The sequence below is a fragment of the Spodoptera frugiperda genome, chromosome 28 (genome assembly GCF_023101765.2).
Source record: "Spodoptera frugiperda isolate SF20-4 chromosome 28, AGI-APGP_CSIRO_Sfru_2.0, whole genome shotgun sequence".
Classification (NCBI taxonomy): Eukaryota; Metazoa; Arthropoda; class Insecta; order Lepidoptera; family Noctuidae; genus Spodoptera; species Spodoptera frugiperda.
In genome coordinates, this window is record NC_064239.1 from 13834216 (window position 1) to 13851124 (window position 16909).

Below are 16909 nucleotides of genomic sequence, written 5' to 3' on the forward strand. Positions count from 1 at the left end.
ATACTATTTATTGCCTAATAATTTATTGCATAATATTTACGTTTTTATTTTTTACCATCCATGTCAGGTTTTAGCATGCTTTAGCAAACTGAATAAGCCTGACATAATTTTCTTTTGATGGATAACTGCTTTCTAACATGTAGTTCCCTAAGTACTGATATACTGTACTGACAACAACCATGAAATAATTATGCGTAGTCACAAACCATTTTCTCGATTTTCGCGTTGTTAAGATAAAGGGCACTCATGTGCCTAGTATCTATTTTAAAGGTGAAGCTCAAACTTTGTACAAAGGTATTGAGTAAAGGTAGTACATACCCAGTTTTTTCCATAATAGTAGTTTTTTTATTAGAACGCGCATGAAGAAGGAATACTTCGGTACCTACAGAAATGTAATATTTGTTCCATAAATATGTAATTTTTTTGCGTGACAAATTTTATGAAGTAGGTACTTTACCTACTTACTATTTTATTTTTTATGGTAAGGCAGGAAGACAAACGAGCTTATGGGTATTCGTTATATTCGTACCGAAGCATATCCCCCTCATGCAAATCGAGTTGGCATGAAAATTAGTCACAACTACACATTTAAACCTCAATTTACACATAATGAGACTTACCTTCTATAAGCAGGTCTACCTAGTAGCCTCAAAGTATACTATTCTGAATACCATGTAAATGTATCTTTGAAAGAAATTTCTTATTCTTAACCATTGAGGACCTTTCATCATCATTTCTTTGACTTGAAACGATGATCATCAGACGTAAGTGGTTTGATAGTTAAATATAAAGAATCACGCAAATCGGACCAGAAATGTTTAAGTAATTTATTGTTGTATACAAATCTACGAACTATCGAGAAAATGACATCGTTCGAAATAAAAACTACTGAACCAATCTGAAACAATTTTTTATGGGACTAAGTTTCATATAATCCACGTCTAACAAGAAAAGAATCACGCAAATCTGTCCATAAACCTCGACATAATCGGTGTACACACATAGAAAAACACTCCTCCTTTTTGGGAAATCAGTTATATAATAATCAACATGGAAATTAATAATGACAATCGTTAGGAAATGTTTCGTAGGGAAAAAAAAATATCCTATGTGAGGCCCATCTGAAGTTCTGATTTTGGTCTCGAAACACTTTGTAGGTATTTAGGTACGCAGGTACCTGGGCTAGCTGCCCACACACATTACTATAGAAAGGTGTATCTAATGCCTCATATTCAGAAATATCTATCGCACGAACATTTCAAATAAAATGAAAAGAATAAAACCCAGCGTGTCGTGAAGAGTCCACTCACGTCATCCCTCCATTACAGCATTGTCCGCGTGACAATGGCGATAGAGAATAAAGAATCGCGGCCATTAGGTAAATTTCCTCATACATTTTTTTGCGTGACACCCTCGACGCGTAAAAAGCGGGAAACGTACATTTGTCATGTGGGAGAGGTTAGTGGACGCGGCTCTCGCGAGATCTCAATCTTGGTATGGTGCGAGAATTTTTTCGAGCACTGTAATGAAGGAGGGATTTTGAAATATCTCTATGAGTAGGACTCTATAGCACTAGTGGGAGTTAAACGTAGCCAGATCCTTTGTACAAATACAAAAACTATCTGTTTGGTCATCCAATAGAAATGGGCCCTGCATCTGCATCCTCTGTTTCTATTATTTCGTCGTAATAAATACCTCCCTTATCAATTAACTTAGCTAGCTATAGAACAAATAGGTACCATAACAGATGCATAAGATGTGTCTTGTTGGTGGACCACAAGTAAAAGATGCTGTGCGTGTTATAACGACTTCAACTACCACACTACAAGTGAAAAATAATGAATCCCTAAGTTCCACCGTCGACTACCTACGACCGTCGTAGCAATCAGAAATATATTATTGGAAAATAATTTCAATTTGGTGTGTGAGTGGTGGACAGACGAATGCATTATTCAGCTCACGTTCATTGCAGGCGAGTGTGCCACGCAGATAAGCAAGTATTGAGCCGAAAATACCGAAAGTCCGAACGATTCCGTCGTGTCGCCGGGGGGCCTTATCGGAAACGGCTTACGGTGACCCCATGCAAACTCCCTAATGCGACATCGCTCACCGATCCCTCCGCACGGTGCCCTCCGGCGATCGATCTTGATGCAAAATTGCCGATAGGGGATGCTAGTTTTGTTTCTTGAACGTAATTTTTATTGCGTTATCTCGATTTATTCGATGTTGTTACTCGGATAACTGTTGAAACTTTGAACAAGATTTAAAACTTGCAGCAGCAGTTGTCTATCCTACTCTGTCCTACTAATATTATAAAACGTGAAAGTTTGTTAGAATGTACGTCCCTACTGAACATTCATACTCATACATAATACTTACTACTTGAAGTTTTAAGAACTCGCTTCTAACTGAAACTGAAGTACCTACATGAACTGAAAATGGGTATAGGTAATCGGATCTAGATAGAGATACAAAACTTTTGAGCTACCTATTAATTTCTATCGTCAGCAAAAAATTAAAACTACGAAATATTATTTTATACTACGTTAATGTCCAATAATTTGATGATTGTGACAGAAAGATATTGAAATTAACTCTCACCTACAACCCACAGAACTGCTTGATGTAATCAAATTTATAAAAAAAAATGTTCTTTTAAATAGCCGAAAACAAAAAAAAAATACTTAGCCTAGCTTAAATATCGGTACCTAGTTCGTTGACTTGGATCCGATACTGAGACCTGTCACTCAACATTCGCGTGATTACTACCTAGATGCACTTAAGAGTAATTACATACGATTAAACTATTCTGGTGAAAATATTTTGAAAGGCATTTCTAAATAACTAGCATAATATTTTAGGTATTGCAAGTTCTTTAAAAATCTCAGAGTTTCGAGGTTGAGGACAAAAACTGAATAGGTACGGAGGTACCTACATGTAACCTACAAATATTGATCGATTAGAATAATAAGATAAACGCAGATGAAGGAAAAAAGTTCCATTTAGATGTAAAAGTTCGGTATAATGTGCAAATGGGTTTTATTTCCTGAGTTATTTACACTCCCCCAGCACTAGCCACATCCGACGCTTCTCGCATATTTATTCATAGGCCTGTGCGTATTTTTTACTTGGTCATAAATATTTAAGACGGTTCGTGCCACTAGGATTTTCAATTCGACGTCGATGTCGGATCCCCTTAGATTTTAGGCTTTCTCTCTTTCCGCGGATTAGAGCGGTTTGATATATGGCCGCGGGTAGCGGTAAATCAAATTTTGATTGCTATTTTCTTTGTAGAAAGTCGGAATCCTTCGCTTGGGACGAGCGTTGTGTAACGTGGGTTAACCGATCCCCAGGCGCTCCCCGCCCGTCTTATGTGGATTGTATTATGTACAAGGCAGAGGTATATTTCGTAGATTTTCTTGTTTCAATAACACAGAAGTGGAGGTGAGGACTCCAATTGTTTTTTAGCAAGTGTAGGTACTCACTCATATTAATGCCAATTGTTATCTTTATGAATTAATTTTAAAATTGTTCTACTAAGAATTTACAGGTTTTAATTAATTAAGTTAATATATGAATATAATGTACAATATGTACATCACATGTACATCTAGGATTCAGCATGAGTGACACAGTGACACTCATGTATCACTCAAGCATTATTATTTTGCCAATTCCAATTGTGAACATCAATGAAAACAAATTGTTTTTATAGCTATTCAAATTAAATTTGCTTTGGATAAATTGATTTTAGCAAAGTAACTTGAAGTTTGGGGGGACCGAGTGTAGTAACCGCGTGTGTGATCCAATTGCGGATCACTCTAGAGGTGATCCAAACGGATGAAATCAAATTCAGCCGCCCTTTAAATATTTGAACGAATGCTAGAGGCTAGAGCGGGCGCAGGCTCGTGGCTAGGGATGGGTCGGCCACAGGGGTGAACAAAATGATGTTCAATTTCAGCTACATATTTATTGATGCCGCTTGTTCAAAAAATAATCGACCATTTCATGTTTTAGTTTTAAAATCGTAAATAACGCATACATTATATGTATTATGTAAGTTACTTAAAGTATATCCTCTACAGTCAGGATGAACGGACGACCGTCGCGGGTCGGCGGCGTAGGGTGGGTGCCCACCTTCGAATAAAAAAGGATCTCGAAAAATTCTCGACCCTTTTTATACTAAATAGATAGCTAACACGGCCTGAGTGGAGTTTCAATAGATGCTTTCTCGACGGAAGAAGCGACCTGTAAGGAATCGAGGGGCCCAGTGAAAAACCGTGTTATATATCCACCGTCGTGTGTAGTGCGTGTCACACAGTTTTTCCTTTTATTTTTTACGCGTGCCCTCCTCAGAGGGATAAGAGGAATTCTTTTTAAATTGGAAATGTTTTCTAAGAGGATTACGATTTGCGGAGGTGTGCGGCGATGTTGGGCGTTGGGAATAAGGGATCGTATTACTCTGTTTTGTGTTTAATATTCTTAAATTTTTCTTTATTATGTGTTCGTATCAAGTGGGATTTGTGCTGTGATTGAAAGGGATTTCGTTTTATTCCACATTTTACGACTATTCTTACCGGATTTTCTATTAAGTAAGGTAGGCGTTATTCGATTAGGTACAATCACCTGCTAATATTTATTTAAAGCAAATAACTCCCACTTGTATTAAAATGGCCAAGGCCCGCCCCGTCCTGGACGCTACTTCTTTATTTGAGCTGGGTCAGCTGGAATAGCACGTTAGTATAAAAATATCGTGTAACAATGGGGCCGATATTCCAAGTGACCATTACTCGTGTGAAGTTGATGTAAGCACAAAGCTTGGGACGATTGCCGAATAAGGAATATTTTTTCAATGGATATTTTAATCACGTTTTCGACGAGAGCTTTGTTGCGTAAATGTTAAGGGCTGGATTTCTTTAAATTTGCGCGTTTATTGTCAGAATGGGAACGGAGGCGATTATCCCTTCAGTTATAACATAGGCGAAGGGGATTTAGTTTAAATATTGAGGCACACTCCCGCCTATTTTATGGTAAGCTCAATTTGAAAGTATTTTTAAAAGCTTTTATTTATTTTATGACCGAGATGAAAAGTAGAGGGAATAATAGATGTAAGCACCTACCTGTGATCAATTTCTATGTAACTTAATACAAAGGTGTGATCTGGTATAACAATATCACTAAGGTAGGTAGACATTTAATAGTCGTTACCAAATAAGTAAGTAGGAACTCATAGATCAGAACAAAATGTCGGCAGTGAAAATGTTTGAGTGAGTGCAATATCATGTCGAATTATCGCCACCGGACGTCGCTAACAAAAGTAATGTGCGGTTTATACAGTATTAAGATCATTTTACTATTACTGCTACATCTTGGAAGCACATAAACCGGCTGTTATACCACACCGGTCATTACGGGGAATGTCGCCAAACAAAGGAATATTATTTTTTCATGGTGTACTACGACGTACACTTAGGCAGTAAATCTATTTAACTTACTTATCACCGTATCTAACTACACTGGAAAAGTGATGCACACACTGACACAGTAATATAATTATAACAAGTCGTTTATATTCAGGTACCTACGGAACATTGTTCAAGAAGGTTATCCTTAATACTACGTACTTTACATAATTTGCAGGTTTAGTGCCTATTATAGGCAGACATAGAGCCTAGGTTTTGTTTGTAGTGATACTCGTAGGAAATAAAGCTGAAATCAAACAAAACGATACGTAGCAAGTAATAAAACATCGTTCGACTGGTTACATCAGCCCGCCTCCCTGCGGTAATAAAAAAGATACATTATAAATGGTATGGGGTATTGTCCACCGTTGTTATAGTGAGAGCGGCCGCGACGCGTGACGTAGTTAAATCGTTTTATTGTTTTTTCACGGCGACGTATCGCGGCATTAGTAGGTACTGCGTTATAATATTTTGCTTAGTACACAATAACCCGCGGACATAAACGATGTTTATGTCGGATCGTGTCCACGGAAATTAGGCTTCGTAAAACGTTTATAATGTGTTCTTCCAGGAACCTGCAGCAAGTACAAAATTATGGCCACCATATTTTTATAATATACCTTTACCTAACGCACCACGCAGAGAGACGGGTAGCTGTCTACTTCGTTTGTTTAAGTCTAACTTTGTTTTGAAGAAGGGATATTATGGTTTCTGTTTCCTGAAGTATGTGGTCAACGCTAATGGCACTAGGACACAGAGCTGGCTAAAATCTAGCATTATTACGTTAATCTCTTTAATTAACGACAAAAAACAGTTGAAAGAAACGTGTGCAAACTGTACCCCCCCCCCCCCCCCAAGGTGACAATAGTTAAGACAAAGTAAGTAGGTACATAATATGAACAGTGACGTGTGACCCTGATAACGTAGAAAGTATCTCGTCCAGACTACATGGAGTTAATGATGAATGACTGATCTGTGTACCTAATGTATTGACATGCGCGCGGAGATCTCCAGTAAAAGGGTTGCGGAGCCTCTTCGGCACATTAGCAGTAAATGATGGATGACTCTCTTTGTCTTCTCGTGATTTGATATCGCCATTAGGCACCATGTTAATGTTATATTTATTTATCTTGTTTACTCTGTACGTGCTCAATGTTTAAAATATTTCATAGTTTACTGTTCATCTCAAGTAATGTCAGAAATTGATGACAGTAGGACTTGCTTAGTTGGCCTAGTGGTTTTCACTACTTAGATGAGATTTATTATGTCAAAGGTAGGTAGGTAACTAGGTCAGGTATTCTACCAGAGTGGTAACAAAATAATACGAAAATCCACCATAGCACTGGCAATACTCACCTGTTCTACACCATTCGTACATCATTGGAAACCCCAATTTGAAATGAACTTGCCGACTATCTGACTCGACATGACTGTGCAGCCAACCAATCAGTTTATTCCATTAACATATAGTTTCTTTGTGAAATTTCCCGAGGCCTGAAACGGCTCCATGATTAATATTTCAACCGTGACTGGGCGAGCTTAACCGTCCGGAATTTATCGCTTATCTTATATCTACGTACCACTCCGTATAGTCGTAGCTCGTAGCTAACTAGTGGCAGTGCGCGGTGCGCCCTCTACTCTACGTGAACATTTTCTATAAACTAATCATAAAGCGGGTGACATCTGGGAACAGATCTTTAATATTATACTTTAATACCGTACTAATACTTAACACGTGTTTATTAATGTCATATAGAAGTGTTTAGTACTAACGTGTCATTGTATATTTTACACTTACCAAAATATAAATAGAAACACATAAACCTACTTAAATAAATGTTTACTCAACTATACCATACCTACCTACTTAGACTTGGTTTTTGGGAGATCATTTTTATGTGGTCCGACTAGGGATGGAGGCGGCACGCAATCCATTAAAGCTGAAAAACACTTGAAATTCAGCGGCTCATACAATAAACATCGTTTGGTAAGTCGCGAGCGACGTTTTTGTCGCGGCGACACAGCCGCGCTTTTTTGTTCAAACTTCTTCTGTTCAGTTTTTGCGTCGTCGTAAACGAGAGCTGTTTGCATTCTCTTTATTTTTGTAATGGCTGCAAAAGTATGATTTTTGCGTCTTTTCAAGTAGATATAAATGGATAAATACAAAGTAAGTAACCACAGAATGACGTGCACACAGAGTGTGTAAGGTTTACCAAGAGTTTGATATGCTTGCTAGTATTGCTACGTATCATCCATTTTCATTTCTTTGATGACAGTAAATTATGTAGAAATTACATTAAATTAGCTTTTAGACTTAGATCAGGACACTTTCCATCAGCAAAATTTGCGTTTTTGATGAAAAAATCAATTTCCCCCAATTGCTCAACCTGCAACAAAATTGAAGATGTTCAGCATTTGCTGATGGAATGTGTCCGTAATAAGAATGAACGCGACTCGTTGCTGAATGAACTGAAATTAAATAGACTGGATGTAGGTTTGATTCAAAGCATTTTAGCAAACCCTAAATCAAAAGCTGCAAAAAAATTGTGTAGATTAATGTTAATTGTTCAGCAGTGAGGAGCAGATTTATAGTTTTATTTATAATTCAGTTAAGTTTTTTTTTATAACAAATGAATTTATTATTGTTATAAGGTATGATGGGGTTGACATATCCTTGTTGGACAAAAACCCCAAAAAATTAAATAAAATAAAGATTAAAAAAAAAAAACATCCATTTTCGTACGACCATTGTTATTCCACTGCAATGGATATTCCATAAAAAACTAGTCACCATAATGTTGCATTCATTGTCTAGATATATTTTGTCCACATTGTGGAGCTAAGCAATGTACTATTAAGTATAAGTAGGTAGTATTTATGATAGTTCATTGTTCAGCTCCTGCGGTAAGGGTCTTATTATTCAGCGCATAAACCGGGGAATATTTTAGCGGACAGCCGACGACGGCGAGGGATTTTGAACGGCGGCCGAAAAAATTGATGCGACTTATCTCACACGCGTGTTCCCGCCATGATAAACGTATGACATGTTTTATGTATGTTTGGATTCCAGTTTCTACTATTGACCACGCATAGATGTGAAATAAGTAAAAGAGAGAGTTCTACAGAGAAAATCTGAATTTTGTATTTGATTGACTTATTTTCATGGCATAAGTTGATAAACGCGCAGACGGTTCAGCTGATGTTAAGCAATCACCGCCAGCCAATGACCCGAAACAGCAGAGACGTTACTAGTGCGTTGCCGGCCTTTTGGGGGTAAGGTATTTAAAGGTTGTTGGGGAATCGGGGATTGGGAAGATTGGAAGGGGGGGGGGTAATTGGGCTTCCGGTAACCTCATTCACATAACGTAACTCAAGTTTCAAGTCGGTTTTCTGTGAGGCCTTGGTATCACTGCATGCATGGAAGCATGGCTCTCCCACACTTCAACATACAAAATTATAATTTTGGTGTAGTTTCTAAGCCCTGTGTGGTCAAGTAACTATACTACGACTGTACAACAATCAGTTTATTTTCAGTCACTCTGGTTTCTGGTTAGTCAACGTCGAATAGCCAAACTTGACGTAACCTATGTTGGCTTTTGCAGGTTACTCGGCAATCAGAATATGTGACATGTGAAATAAGTACACACATAGGAAGCAAAGGCCGTTGATTAGCTTAAAATAATTAATTACATATAAATGTCATGGTTATATGTGTAGTTATAAGTTTTTAAACTGACATGGTCACTAACACTATTATTAGAACTTATAACGGGATATTTACCATGTTTATTTATTTTATCGAGTTTCCGATATTTCGGCACTGTTGCAAGCGCCATGTTCACGGATTAACTGTCACGGATAAATAAACATGGTAAATATCCCGTTATAAGTTCTAATAATATATGTGTAGTCACTTTAACTTTTTGCAATTATATCGATATGCATTCTCCAGCCTTATTTGCACACCTTCAATTTCATTTTGAGTTTACAAGATTGCGATAAAAATATTATTTTGACTTTGAGTTAGGGTTGTATTATGATTTTATTCAAAACACAGGATTTTAGCTGAGTAGGTAGAGTGTCGAGGGTCAGGTCGCAGCCTCGCAGTGGCCGGCACCCTCGTGCAGTGCGCTTGACCTCACGTCTCCCGGCGAGTGGAGCGTGGTGCGTGGTGCGGGGGTAGCTTAGCATTCACAGCATTGTTCTGTTATTGCACGTCCGATCAGCGTGTGTCGCGAGGGTAACTTTTGCCTATTGATGACGTATAAGCCGTATGGCTACAAACACGAACACGACACAATCTCTTATGAATGTTTTCATTGATCTTGCAGAAAAAATGTTTGTGTTTTGAGGTCTTCGTATTCATTCGGCATTTACTCAGGCACATTCAAACATATGTTCACACAAACTTAAATAAATGAAATTAAACTTTTACCTACATTTGTTACTTAATACTACTGAGACTACTGTTCTTCCTTCTGAACTTAAATTTATTTTCTGATAATTCTAATATGTTAAAATTATTAACCCATTTCACTGATCTCATTTGTACCTGATATAGTAATTATGTAATAGTCCATCTAAGCCATAGTGTTATGTTTATATCAATTAACTATCTTAGTATAAGATCTTAGAACTGTTCATATAATTTTACTTTATAAACAATGCGTTGCGTCGATGAGTTGGCCTGGTGATCTGTAAGACAGGTTCTACCTACAACAGACACCAGTCTCTAGTTATTATATCCAAATTGTTTGCACTGTAATATGATAATGAGAAAATAAATGAATATATTATTATATTATTATATTATTAAATAGGAAATGCGAGGATATGACAAGCTAGGACTCATTTAAAAAGAAAGTCTTAGAAATTCTGTGCTCTAACATTGGCGGGCTCACGGCGAGCGACAGCTTATCACTGCTCAGTACTTACTGCGCCATATTTGTAGAAAACGTTTCAAGTGAAATATCAGCAGTTTTTATGAGGCAATTATTAGCATATTGTGTGGCGGCGGGGGGCCGCGGCCGGGCTCCACGGTGGTCCTCCCGGGGCCCCGCTGAGCTCATAGATAAACATGTCTGAGCTTCCGAATACTTGCGCTCTACTCCGATATTGATTTTGTTTTTGTTACAACAATATATGTAGTGCGAGATACAGCTAATTTGTTCCTTGTCGTTTTACAACTTAAATTAATACGTGTTTGGGATTCGTTCCCTATAAATGGAACTGTTTTATTGATCGTGCAGTGCGACTATACTAAACTAGATCAGCTTCATTATTATATTACTTACTTGATTATTTCATCTTTAGTTTGCGTTATTGTTTGCTTTACCTAAATTGTCGTTTCTATTTCCAAGTACAGAATTGATGTACAGACATCAATTAATTGAAAGATATCTATGCAAGTATGTATTAGAATATTGTCCACTAATACATGGGCACGTATGTAAGTATGTACATTATGTATGTTTGTAGTTGCGCTACGTGCGTGCCGCGCCGCGCCGTGCCGCGGACCACAGATAAACCATAGCTTTAATTACTATTAAACACAATTAAACGGCGTGCATGCTTCGCCCACAAATACTGCGTAACCGATACGTCTGCTATGAGATCTGTCTTGTTCTGGTGATTTCGGGTTCTGATTTTATTTTATTTGTAGTTTTAGTATTCATGAATCTGTAGAATGTTTCAAATATATGTGAATATAATTGGAGTAGACAATTTATATTCAGTTAACTCGTAGAGGATCGTAGGGTTAGGTGATGAGTGAATAAGTTTAACGGATGAGCTTTTTAGAATTATGTGCTTCGGACTTTGCCATTTGAGTGAGGTAGGTATAGCAATCTTGTATAAGACAAGGAACGTGCGCAAGCGCTGCAACAAATATTATAAGTCATTGCAATGATTTCGCGTAACAATTTACGTTCTCACGCTATCTATATCCAAATTCCTCTCAGCGATTTATGATCGTTGAGATGCGCACGCGCAATTTCTCAGAATACGTCCCACCCCGTCCGTCCCTCGGGCCGCCCGCGGCACGGCTACGCTAGTTTATTTCATGACCTTATGAGTCCCATTCCTTACTTTTTAATTATAGCACATTACATGGCTCTGACGCCGTTAAAGTCTGCTTTTAGTAACTCAATCGTATTATTAAAGTGAGTGTTGTGTAGATCGCCGCGGTTCCTAGAACCATATAATGTTATATTGGGTACCGAATGCACTCTTCTCATTCACTGCTGTGTATAAGTCGAGGTCCATCGTGTGGGTGATCTTATGGATCACTGTAATGTCATCTACTTGATGTGTGTGCAGTGATGCTAAACATAGCTTGTTGCTTGTTTGTTACCCTAATGTTACCGTAAAGTTAATGAATTTGATGTCTTACTCTAGTTTAAGTGTGAGAGAGCCATGCTTCGGCACGAATGGGCCGGCTCGACTGGAGTGATACCACGGCCTCACAGAAACCTGACGTGAAACAGTGCTTGCGTTGGGTGATTGAAATTACCGTAGGCTCAATTTAACCCCCCATCCCAATCTTCTCCAACAACCCTTAAATTCCTATCCCCCAAAAGGCCGGCAACGCACTTGTAACACCTCTGGTGTTTCGGGTGTCTATAGGCGGCGGTGGTTGCTTACAATCAGATCCTATCATGGGCTCGTTTACCGGCTAATAACATGGAAAACTTTGGGCCGTTACTTTTGTATAGTAATTAGTAAGTAGCTACTTACAAGAAATATTGTACCTCTCAGGACCAGCCAACGCCAGTGTCGGATGAATTTTGATTAAGTTTACGAATTAATTGACCTAATTTACCAGGCAAACCATTAAACCATATTGGAAATTAACGAGTCAGTTCTAACATAACTTAAGTAAATTAGCAAATTCATTCAAGTTTTCAACTGTTTTTAATTCTGAGTTTCAATCTCGTGCAGTAGACGTAACTCATATCTTTGACCTCAAATCATTCGATATATCGTGTTCTGCTAATGAATGATCAAACGAAATCGGCATATTACGCTACAACCGATATTAAGCTAAATGTGGCGGTCTGTAAGATGCGGTGGCTGCGGGCGGCATCTTTGTGACCACCGCAAGATCTGACGAGCCCCGGCCAGCCACCCTGCGAATGTCTAATGAGTTCCGAACGCACAGGGCTACCGCGCCGTTCTAGGACCGTGCACAATTCTGATAAATGTTATTTCGACATTAACCAGTGAAATGTACATTATTTATGTTTTTGATGTCTTTCGCGGTCATTAGCAGTAGATCTCCAGCTCCACACTAAAGTAAGTTGCGGCTAGACGTTCTTATACTGTCTATTTATTACTTTTAATGATGATACAGGAATTTTATACGACGTCACATTATGGCCTAGAAGAATTTGAGATCACCTATAAACTGCCGCAGTACCTCTTTGAAGTAGAATAATTAAAGTCGTGTAACATTCCTGGTCCGTTTCTAGATAATATTTATTTGAGCCGGCCCTGATCCTTTGCGGCGCCGACGTCACCTGTCATCCATCAGTCGGCGACAACGCGCATGCGCATACCGGCCGACGCAGATTGCCCCGCGCGCGCGCACGCTCGCCTCGCGGATTCAAATTTAACGGTACAAAGGAGGAACGCAACAAAACAGTAGCGCATTCCGACCTGGAGCGGTTAGACTAGTCCAGATGATGGCTCGCACAAAAACTGTGCACCGCTCCACCATTCTATTGATCAAGGGCATGCGGCATCTCTGCTTACGCTAATTTTCATATGAATGCCTCGCCTTGTTAGTGGACCTGTTCTGGTTTCTTCGATATGTTGCATATTTTGTCACACAGGCTGAGTATAGTGGTCGGTAGCAGTGCACTTAGTACTCGCGAGTACTGAGTTCCATGTGTTCGGTTTATGGTATCGACTAGGCGTGGGACTCCTAACTAATTTATTTGTCGAGAACTAAGCATATAGGTGTTCCTTCAGTTTAGCCATTTCGGCAATAAAAGGGAATATCTTCGGTGTTGTGGGTGCATTGACAAACTCAAACATGTACCTAAATATGACACCCAGACCCGGAACAACAATTCCGTGCGGAAATCGGTAGAATTGCTAGCCATTAGGTACACCTTTCCGGCCGAATGTGTGTAAATTACATTAATTGAGACCCGAACTAGTATGGATATTAAAGTATATGGTGAATTACTTCTATTTCTTGTTGATCATTTGTAGTCAACAGTCAGGTATGAGGACAGCTACCTGGTTGCTACAGGTGGGAGACATCCAAGCTTCCCAGGTCTAACACTCAGACGGACTCGGAGACTAGTAGCCGGGAATAGGCAAAAATAAACTGATGGACATAATTCCTACTGAAAGGAACCAAAATAAATATCAATTTGACAAACTAATCATTTTTTTATTAAATGCTTCCTGTTTCGATTAAAGTTACCAATTGATAAGAGTACCTAGTCGCATCAAATATATAGTGTGCGATATAAATAGTAGTGCGCGTAGTTAGCGAATGTCCAGCCACTTGAGCGGGAACAATTGAATGGTGACATTGAGCGGCAGCCCGCGCGCGTCGCGTGTGACCCGGCGCGGGTCGAGGCTGGCTCATCCTCCAGCATCATTCGTATGCCGCCGCCGGCCCAGCTCCCAATTGCCTGAATTAGCATACTTATGCCGAGGCGCCGCCGAATTCGCCTTGTATCACTATTATCAAAGAAAACACCGACACTACTCAATTTTAAACCTTATCCTTTTCCCATAAACTTCATTTTTAACCAGCATGCCGTTAATATTTATTGATGCCAGTTCGGGCTCACAATCTGAATTTAAAATCTTATGTGCTTATCTGCAAGGTTGATTTCGGATTAGCAGATGAAATTTAAAAGAGTTCGTATTAGGATCGTCAGGCATCGAACTCTGACCTGTTTGTAATGGGCGCAAATTGATCGCAGACGCAAATTTTTCCAGCGATTATGGAACACGGACACAAGACAACGTCGGCCACTAGATGGCGCCTAGTGTCTGATTTACTCGACGGTGGAACTATTAATTAATACGGCTAGATAGTTTTATCTTTAGTTTTTTATATTAGATAATATGCATTCCTATTGTTCCTTTAACGGTATTATACAATTTAATTACAAACTCGATTAGAATAGCCCCAGCAGTTGACACCGGTGCACCGTGTCCACCATGCACCGTGTCCCGTGTCCCGCGTACCGTGCTACATGTTTAGTAAGTTAATTATGTTTCTTGAGAAACGGAATGTTAACGACAAGCACTCTGGAGAATTTGTTGAAAAACTAAATATCCGTGAATACAAACTTAATTATAACGTCAGTTGGAATTGAATCGACCTCCTCGCAGGGAAAAACATCACCGCTTTGTGTAATTAGACGTCCGATTGTGATGTTATCATTAATTGCCAGTTAACGATGTTTAATTGTGAACATAAATGCAACCATGACACGGATTTTGATAATCAACACTCTCATTTGCCTTCGCTGCGATTATCTACATTTACATGGTGTGAATAGTGGGCCTGGTGTGAGGTACCCGCTCACTGCTGATGTTATCGCCTTATATGAGACAGAGCGATCTAGGCGATACGAGTTACTACAAGGTGCTCGTAAAAAGTTCGTTTGCTTGAAAGTTTAGAGTTTAGTTTGATGATTTATAACAACTCAACAATATTATTACTTTTCAGATGTGTGTACTATTTGTGTGTTTTTCTTCGTTTTTTTATAAAACGTTGCCCCACTTTAGAATTATCCATTGTGCCGTGGGTACGTTTACAAACATACAAGTTCACATACACACGACACCCAGATCAGAAACAACAATTTGTGAATCATACAAAGAATTGCTCCGTGCGGGAATCGAACCCGCTACATGGTGCGCGGTAGACGTTTGTCCAGCTACCGGGCCAACTGTGTATTCAATTTAAATTGCAAATATTGATTTCAAATGTGTAAAGGTGTAAAAAATTGTACTCTTTGCAGGAGAGACATGCCACACCATCCACTGCCAATATCAATATATGTTCGTTAATACTGCTTTAAATATTGCAACACTACATTACGTGCGTCACATGCTGCCCATTATTATAAACACCGGCTCGTAAGGTGTTCCATAAAAGTACTCTTTGTGTTCTTAGCATTGACTTAATTGCTTAATTATACGACCGGAGAGAGTGGCTGAGTGACAAGTTCAGCCCGCGAGCCCCGCGAGCCCAATGCCCTTTACGTGCTAACAATGAACACACTTTACCCTATTTTTTGCGTGGGCTCAACACTCCATTGCCTACTACTTTCTCCTAATTAATGATAATTTACCCGCTAACTGTACTCTAGTTGTATGCGATAATGAACTTTAAGCTGCGGCGGCGGCAGGTTGTGCTCGCAACCTTTGCAGTTCAAGGACAAAGAAAGGGTGCACTTTATTTCTTGCCGCCCACCGGTCGCCGCAGCTAATAATACTCGGATTGTGTTGCATGCTCCACTCGTGGGCTGCTTTTAAAGAAGATATTATATTCATTGCGTTTGCGCACACCTACACACATACACCATTACGTAGCAGAATGTAATTATGTAAATGCCAATAATTTAGTGCTCTTTTTATAATAAAGTGTACTCAGTAGTTACGTATACGTCGTAAACATAGATGCATTCTGGAGTTATACACTGTTTATATTGTGTAACACGAAGCACGGAGGTGGGCAGAAAGAAATTCAATAATTTTAAAATGTCAATGTTATTTGACCATCTGTTAAATTAGTATAAATACGCACCCCAACGCACACAAAGCGCGTCGCACTGACCTCTCGCATTGAACGTATCGACGTATTGAGCGCGGCACAATGGGGGCTCACAGTGATACGAGCATAGCGTGCAGATATTTGCATGAATGCAGTTCGGGCCGAGTGGCAGGAGCACTTCCTGTGCCCACTCCCACACCTGTTCCCAGCCGTAATGCTACCTTTTGTACTCGCAGCGTATTGGGCCCGAACTATGCCAGATTTGTCACAGCGTTGGATAATGGACCTTTACGAAAAATATATTTTTTATAAGGTTGAGTAAATCAGCTTATTTCGTTTTTACCGTTGCTCTATTTAAACTCAATAAAATTGTAGTGATTATTAAAAAATGTTATAGAGATACATAAATAAGATATAAATGTTATAGACAATACATAGAGACCAAAATAACTTTATAAGAAAGAATGAAATTCTTTGATTCATGTGTTACTCAATACCCGTGTGTAATTTATGTGAATTGCAAAATTGTGTGTTTAGCTCGGTGTGTGCTGTGACAACAAATAAGCCTGTCAGTCCCCGGCACCCCAGTCCCGAGCCGGACTACTCATAATAACGGGAATTCTGTTTACACTCGAACTATAGTCCCGGCCTTAGACGCGGGGAGCGCCGCCGCGAGCCGACGGCATGCGACGCGCGA

At 39.2% G+C, this 16909-nt stretch overlaps 1 long non-coding RNA gene across 1 annotated transcript in view; it reads left to right on the forward strand.

The window, feature by feature from the left end:
- LOC118265443 (uncharacterized) overlaps nucleotides 1-16909 on the forward strand; it is a 37168-nt gene that overhangs the window by 688 nt on the left and 19571 nt on the right. The gene's annotated exons all lie outside the window — the stretch shown is intronic.